Raw genomic sequence first — 7,881 nt, forward strand, 5'->3', positions numbered from 1 at the left:
ATGGAATCCTTGACAATTGCTATAGTGTAACCTCATCAAACTAGTAGTGAGTTCCACCACTAACCGGATACTAATATAGCCCCTGTGGAGAGACAAGATAAACAAGACATTGGCACTGGCCTCAAGAAGCTTATCATCTTTTAGGGGAGTAAAGCTAGCAGATTAGTTACAAAGGAGAAATATATGCAAGGAGGTGGCATTTGGCTGGGCTTTGAAGGAGTAGCAGCATTTTAACAAACATCTAAATGGATCAAACACATTCTCATTAATAGGGACAGTAGGGACCCAGGCCTAGACAAAGAGTCATGCAATGGTATGTTAGGAAATGGCTAGTGATCCAGGTTGGCTAGAGTATAATGATGTGACAATTTTTTAAATGATTTGTTTACAATCTAAGTTTTTAATGTAAATAATTCGGGGAGGGGGAGAAAAGGGAGGTTAAAGGAGAAGGGGAAAAACAGCTGACATTAATTTCCCCTGATAGAAACCATAATAAACTCTGTAAAATTTAATCTTATTTTATTCTCAGGTTAATTCTTTAACAAAAGGACAAGAAAGTAAAATCATACAACAGTAGGGAAGGAGGAGAAGGGAGACAAACAGAATTGAATAAGAGAACTAGATGACTTCAAAGTTCTGGAAGAAAATATTACCCAACTGCTGGGGTTAGTGATCCTGTTTGATTAAGCTTGGCATAAAAAATGCTACTTAGGAATTGGCAGTCACACAAAGAAAGGCAAAGAGGAGATAGGCCCTATTTTAAAACACAGTGGGCTCAAAAAGCTCCCAAGAAATTAGTTAATGTACTCAAGCAAGTGTAATATGTGATTTGCCTAACATTAATATATAGAAACACCATTTCCATTCGTGATAATATGTAAAGTCATGTTCCAGAGCAATGCTTTGTTCCAAATTAGTGACTCAGAGAAATGAAAATAAGTTTGCCTGAGGAATTTATTCCATCCATTCCTGTTTATTCCAAGAGATGCCCCAATTCTAATAAAAACTTCAGTTATGACACATCACTCCTGTTTTTAACTTATTTTTGACAGTATTTTTTAAAGGACTTTCAAAATCAGAAAATGAATTACCTTTCCTTTTGCCAAGAACAGGCTGCATTGCAGTAGGTTCTAGAGAAATCCCACTCTAAATGCTTTGGTTGAGAAAAATGTTTCTCCAAATTAAGATAATGAGCTCTGAGAAATATAAAATAAATTTGAATTGCTGTCCTTGTGTAAAACAATATTTCTGAGTGGAGATAAAGTAATCTTACATATTAACATTTAGGGATCTGTGCCGTGTCATCAAATTGGAATCTGTGAAAAGGTAATTTTGTTTGTAAGCTCCACTTAATTATTTAGTGATTCTCCAATTTAAGAGACTATGGCAAACAAAACCCCAACTTTAGAGATTTTCCAAAAAGTTCTGCATATTTAAAGAACTCATTATCTTCTACTCCCAAAAAACAGAAAAGAGCAAGATCTTTCACAGCATTTAATCATTTAAGCAAAAAAAAAAAAAAAAAAAAAAACAATTTCCAAATAATTTCCAGCCATCTATCTATTGCATAAAGCAAAGCAATCTTTACCATGGAAGCAGATGTTAAGGGAGAAAATGGAAATATCTAATATATGTATTATAATAGCATGAGGTTGCAGGGATGCAGAAGCAGAATTTATCCTGAACAGATATGTGGGGAGACTGAAATGCCCTAGCAACGGGAATGTACCCATTCTTAACAACTTGTAAACCAGAAAAAAGTACCAGAGCAATTTGTCCATATCAAACAAACTGCTTAGCCTAGAACCAGTCACCTGACTTCTCTGCATCTCGCTTTACTCATATGCAAGTAATGGGGTTAGGTCAGATGTTTATTATTGAAAGATTGAAAAATGTAAAATATTGAGTCTTGCCTAAACCTACTGAAACAGAATTAGTATTTAATGAGAGCTATGGGTGACTCCTATGTACCTCCTGTTTGAAAAGCATTGGCCTAGATGGTCTTTACCCGAAGTCGTACTTTTCCTTGAGGCCTTCCCTCATCTCTGCAAGCTCTCTCTTCTGCAAGAGAGGCAATGAGTTTAGAAAAAAAGATCAATGTTTTCCTGAGTTTGGGAGTCAGATAAATTTGAATTGGAATCCTGGCTCTAGCAGTTAGTTACTTTGTGACTCTGGATAACTGACTTCACTTTACATAATCACAGTTTTCTTATCTTTGATATTGCATATTAATGTTTTCCTTGAATATTTTCTATGTTAATTAATGTATGTCAAGTCTCTGACACATAGTTGAGGCTTAACTGGTAGCTATATGCTACTATTCCTTTCATTTTTACAACCTTGAATTTCCCTCCTCAACTCATGTTTAGCTAGGGGGTAAGGCTGGATAATAATGGCTTAAGGATCATCTTTCCATGCTTTCCTTTCCAAGATTCTAAGAAGCTACTGTATAGTCAAAATGGCTTTTTGTTCACCTCTCTTCTCAAGTTGTCTCTGGACTGTGACTGGACTCTGGATAAGCATCCACACCCTGCTATCCAAACTTGTATTATAAGGAAGAGCCATGATCACTCCTATGATCAAGTTCTTGACTCTGTGGCAGATCCTAGACCCAGTTCTTCCAATACTCATAAGGAAGTAAAAGTTTGCTGTCCCAGAAAGATAGCTGATCTCCAATTTAAGGTTTGAAAAATATCAACCATTAGATATTGTTATGTTGTATGTGAACTGAAAGAGTAGTCCAAATATCCTCGGTGTTTGCCATATACACAGCCATTTTGAGGAGAAATTGACTTAGTAGGGTCTCTATCCATCTTGACAGTCATTGTTAGTGCCATTTACTTTGTTAGGGGGAGGTATCCAGCCACTGCCTCGGCCATAGTGAATTTTATCTGGACCGTTGCCTGACTCTAAACACGCTGTTTCCTAATATTTGGCATCTCATATCAAGAAAACAGATGAAGGCCCACATGTCATATCTGTAAATTATTTGAAGTTATAAATTGAGACTTAAAGTCAGCATTATATAGATAAGTCTGATTTTTAAAGTTAAAAATTTTAATTTAATTACATTATTAAATTATGTTTATGAAGAATTATCTATAGCTCTAGATTTCAATATCTTAGTTGTAAATGAAAAAATTAGTATTACACTTCATGTCTATGTCTCTCTTTCTAAAGTTATTTGATGTATATATTAAGTTATTAGTATCACAGGAGCCATTTGCAACTGTTGCAAATATCCCCATGAGTTTCTACAAATTGAAATATAAAAGCAAGCAATAAAATGGACCATTGTTATTCTTGAGAAACAATACTTAATAATGAAAGAATCAGAAACATAGCATCTGAGAAGAATGTTGTGACAAGTTACTTAATTAGTCTTTTCAGTTAACTAAGGGCTTTACCTGCTCAAATTTCCCCCCATATTCTGAAGCAATGTATTTTTCCTACATGAACAGCATTGTGAAACCCATAAACCTTCATGACATTTGCCTGCATGTGCTTTTTTTTTTTTGAGAATGTAGAACAAAAGATGTTGAGAAGTTTTTTTTCTGGAGCTCGTAGGGTGTCATCAAAAGAGAGGACGTGCAGGTTACAGATCATCTATGCCAAGTGACAAAAGAGTGCTTGTGCTCTTCGGTACATTTGTTTTGCATATTATTTTGCGGTGCTATCTAAATGGAGGGGTTCAGTGTAGAAGCTCCTTTTGCTTGGGTATAAGGGCAATAGTTTTTTCCAGTTGATCACACAAAGGTCATTGGCTAAAACTGTCCAATAGAACTATAGCATAACAGTGGTTCGTGTGGTTAGAAATTCTGCCTTGAGAATGGTCAAGCAAATTTTCTGTGTATTTACAAAGACTCTCTACATCATGGAATTTGGATAATTAAACCTGAGTTGATGTGTTGCTGGTAAACTGATTTCTACCCCTACCTCATGCACCATCATCCTTGCAGTAAATATATACTGTTAAGAATAACCTGGGATTTTTATTTCTTGAACCCTGAGTGACCTGAACAGCAGGTCTAATTCTCATTCTTTATAAATAGCTTCATTTTAAAGCTATGTTATATTGTACAAGCTGTTAATATCCCAGTGCTTTGATTATCTATTAATATAAAGTAGAAGAATTATATCTTTCACCCAGGGTTGCTTTAAGGATTAAGTAAGTTTGTGTGCTTAGAAGGTGCTCAGTTAATTAAATATGAATATAAAGCAAAATAGACAAGTCCAAAACCCAGAAATATTTCTATCAGTAATATATTTTCATTTCATAGTAAGGCAGTTGAGATGCTATTTTTCTCTTGGTCACAGTGTTTTTTTTCTCTGTCGTTTGCCTCTAAGAGTCACTGTGATGAAGCTAATTGGCACACTCTAATACAGAGAGTGCCTGATTCCCTACATCAGTAAAGGTTTCAGAAAGACGCAGCAGGAAGCTGCAGCTTGTCCTTGAGTCAGGCTTCTTTCTACCTGCGGACTTCCAAGTTGGGTTAAGCCTGCAGATCTTCTGGCTCAAACAGAGGAAATGAGCTTTTAGTTGGCAAGAGCCCAAGAGCATGAGCAAAATGTCGTTTGCCACATTCATGGGATATTTTTGCATAAAAACAAGTGGAACATTTATTGTCTCCAGCTGCTGCTTTCTCCAGTTGTGTTTGTACTTTACCACTTCCAACCATTGGTGGATTCTATTGCTCCCACCAAAACTCTTATGCTTAGATTTCCTTAAAGCTACTCATGTATGGCAACTTCTAAGTTTCCTAGAAATATTTTGTGATATATGTATGGTTCAGAGTCGCTTCACACAGTCGATATTGGATAACAATGGATAATGCAGCTGTTCTTCAGCCGACTGACTGCCCTCGGCCTGGCTCATATGGCCCTCCACGCCCATGTGGGAATATTAAACATCAGTTCCCTCATCTCTTCTGGGGACAACTCAGGTATGCCTCATGCTCCAGAGCTCCCCTCCAGGAGGAGGTGGAAGTTGCCTTCCATGGGACTTTTGCTAGAGACCATGCCTTTGTCTGAAGTACAACTCACTCCTGGGAAACGCTTCCTTGAAAAACCACTTGCACGCAGATCCGATTCATAAGCTAAGCTTCTAGGAAAATAACTTATGAACGCTAACAAGACTCTTGACTTCTCTCTTGTAGCTGACACAGGACAGTAAATTTCAGTTATACCTCAACACTAGTTGTTTTTAAGAATTAAGGAACCCAGTCCTTCAATGTTAAAAAGAAAGCATGTTTGGAAATTTTAAGAAATTTTAAAAAATAAAGCAAACTTGTTTATAATTTTTTTTAATTCTGAAGGTAGGATAGGTTCCTCTTTAAATCCACCCCAGGAGAAACATGACCAAGGAGTAAAGAGCCCATTAAGAGAAATGGATATGACATCAGCAATTCTGCAGTGAGAGAGACTTTCTCTTAGAACATTAAAAATTTTAGATAATTAATTGAATATTTTAAAGTAGATGCTGATCTTAGATTCCACCGAGGAAAACAGTTAAATCCATAAACTTCATCTTAAAGATGTGAACTCTTCTGCATTGACCCAGCATACATATGGCTTCCCTTACCAAAACTTTGCCAGAGGCTACAGGATTCCCAAATCTGCTTTTCTATTGACCTCAAAAGCTGTCATCAAGCATCATTGTATCCAATTTAGTTTTTCTAGTACATAGTTTATTATTAAAATATTTTTGAACAGGTATATGTATAAAGTTCAAGAGAGGTCTCACATTTCTGTTATAATTGGCCTGGTCCCCACCCCAATTCTAACAGATAACCACTGTTACTAGTATTTTATGTATCTTCTAGAGTTTCTTTGTGTAAATATAAGCAGATATAAATATGATTTCTTATCCCTTCCACTGCCCTGCTGCCCAAGTAGAGGGCAGTTCAACTGGGTTGCACCCTGCGAATAGCTATTGCTGTGAGGTTATAGAGATGGCTCGTTCAAGTGTGCTGAGCAGGATGCTGAGAATTCTCTAGACTTCAACTTCATCTTCCTGATCAAATTTCTCTTACAATAGTATCAACAGAAGTTTGGTTGTGCAGGTATCTTTTGAATTTTCTAAGGGACACATATTGAATATCAGCTTCTCACTTAACACTGATGGCAATGAATTAAAATGGATCCTGTGAATGAGCACGACCGACTTTCATTTTATGACATATGACACTGACCTGTTCAATTCCATGTGTCAGTTTTCACTTTGTATTTTGTAGCATCACTTATTAAGACCTGAGTGTACTCTGTACATTAGCCAATTTTTTTTTTTCCTAAACAAAAAGGAGAGAGGCAAATGAATAAGATGGGGAAGCACAAAAAGCTTCTTATGTATAGTGCCTTAAGCTTTGTCTCTGAAGCCTATACAGAATGGAGAATTAAACATTAATTTTTAAGGAAGGCAAATATTCTTTATAATCTCTCCCAAAAGTAATTTTCATTTTTTAACTAGGAATTGTGAAGTTATAAAGTTAATGCATAAGTACATTCTCATTATATAATCGATGGTCATAAAAAGCTAAGTTACAACTCGATGACTTATCTAGCCCCAACAGATTCCATCGCCAAGGAGATCACTGCAATTAGTTTTGTCTTTACCCTTACAGGCACTTTCCCTATACATTTATAAACATTTGTGCATCTATAGACGTAATAGCTTTGCTTTTATTTGAATATATGTGCTCATTTTTATGATGGAGTCATACTCTGCAAAATGCTTTTCATGTTTTTCCCACATAAAGATAATATTTAAGTTTTTTAATTTTTTAAATGTTACAACACATACATCCTTCCTACTTTTCTGACCTTGGGTAAGTTGCTTATTTTCCCTTTGTGTTAGATTTATTTTTTTATCTATAGAATCACAATAAAATGAGACCTACTACATCTGGTTATTGTGGAGATTGCATGAGTTTGTGAAATGCAAGTAGTACTTCCATCTTTTAATTTACTTTATTTTAAGAGCAGCAAATACAAAAGTCATGAGTCAGACAGGTTTTATGTGTTCTGGAACCAGAAAAATGCTAGTGTGGCCTAAACGAAGTGAGTAAAGGGCAAGTACAAGCAAACAAAATTGAATAGGTAGGTACAGATCAGATCAGATATGATCTTAAAGACTTGAGAAAGATTTGTGTTTTGTTTTGTTTTTTTCTCTATATATGAAGGGAAGTTATCAAAAGATTTTTAGCAAGGAGTGACATGGTCTGACTTTAAGAGTAGCAGTGGGGAGCCCAGATAAGAAGTATTGCAATCATCTGGGTGTGAATACGGTGGCCTGGGCTAGGATAGTAGGTAGAAAATTGGTAAGAGATAGTTGCATTTGGTTTGTTTGAAAGCAGAAATTTATTAGAATTTACTAAGAAAATGATGGAGCAGAGAGATTTGATGTCAAAGGTTTTGGCATGAGCAATAGGGTCAATAGCAATATTATTTACTAAGATTTGGAAGAAAAAGTGAAGGATAGATTTGTAGGTGGGAATCGTATTGTGTTTGACATATATCTGAAATCATTAAGAGAGAGCCAAGTAGAGATGTCAAGTAGTCAACCTGGGTATATTTCTGTGCTGAGCTCACAGAGATGAGGTTGCCACTAAGTATAGTGTTTCTATCTATTCCCACTTATATTTCTCACACTTTTCTCTTATTATTTTAATGATCTGTAATTTAATGTATAAATTTTATTGACAAGTGGTTAACGTGATTGGTTTTTATTTATAATTATAAAATATCTTATTTTTCTCATGTCTCATTGCTTTGAACTCAAGCTTTTATGCCTCTTTTCCCACATTCATATTTTAATAACAGATTTCTCCAAACTTGGTGAAAGTTTGATAATTTACACTTTCATAGTTCAGACAAAGATTAAGC

This window comes from Pteropus vampyrus, unplaced genomic scaffold (genome assembly GCF_000151845.1).
Source record: "Pteropus vampyrus isolate Shadow unplaced genomic scaffold, Pvam_2.0 Scaffold152, whole genome shotgun sequence".
NCBI classification, from domain to species: Eukaryota; Metazoa; Chordata; class Mammalia; order Chiroptera; family Pteropodidae; genus Pteropus; species Pteropus vampyrus.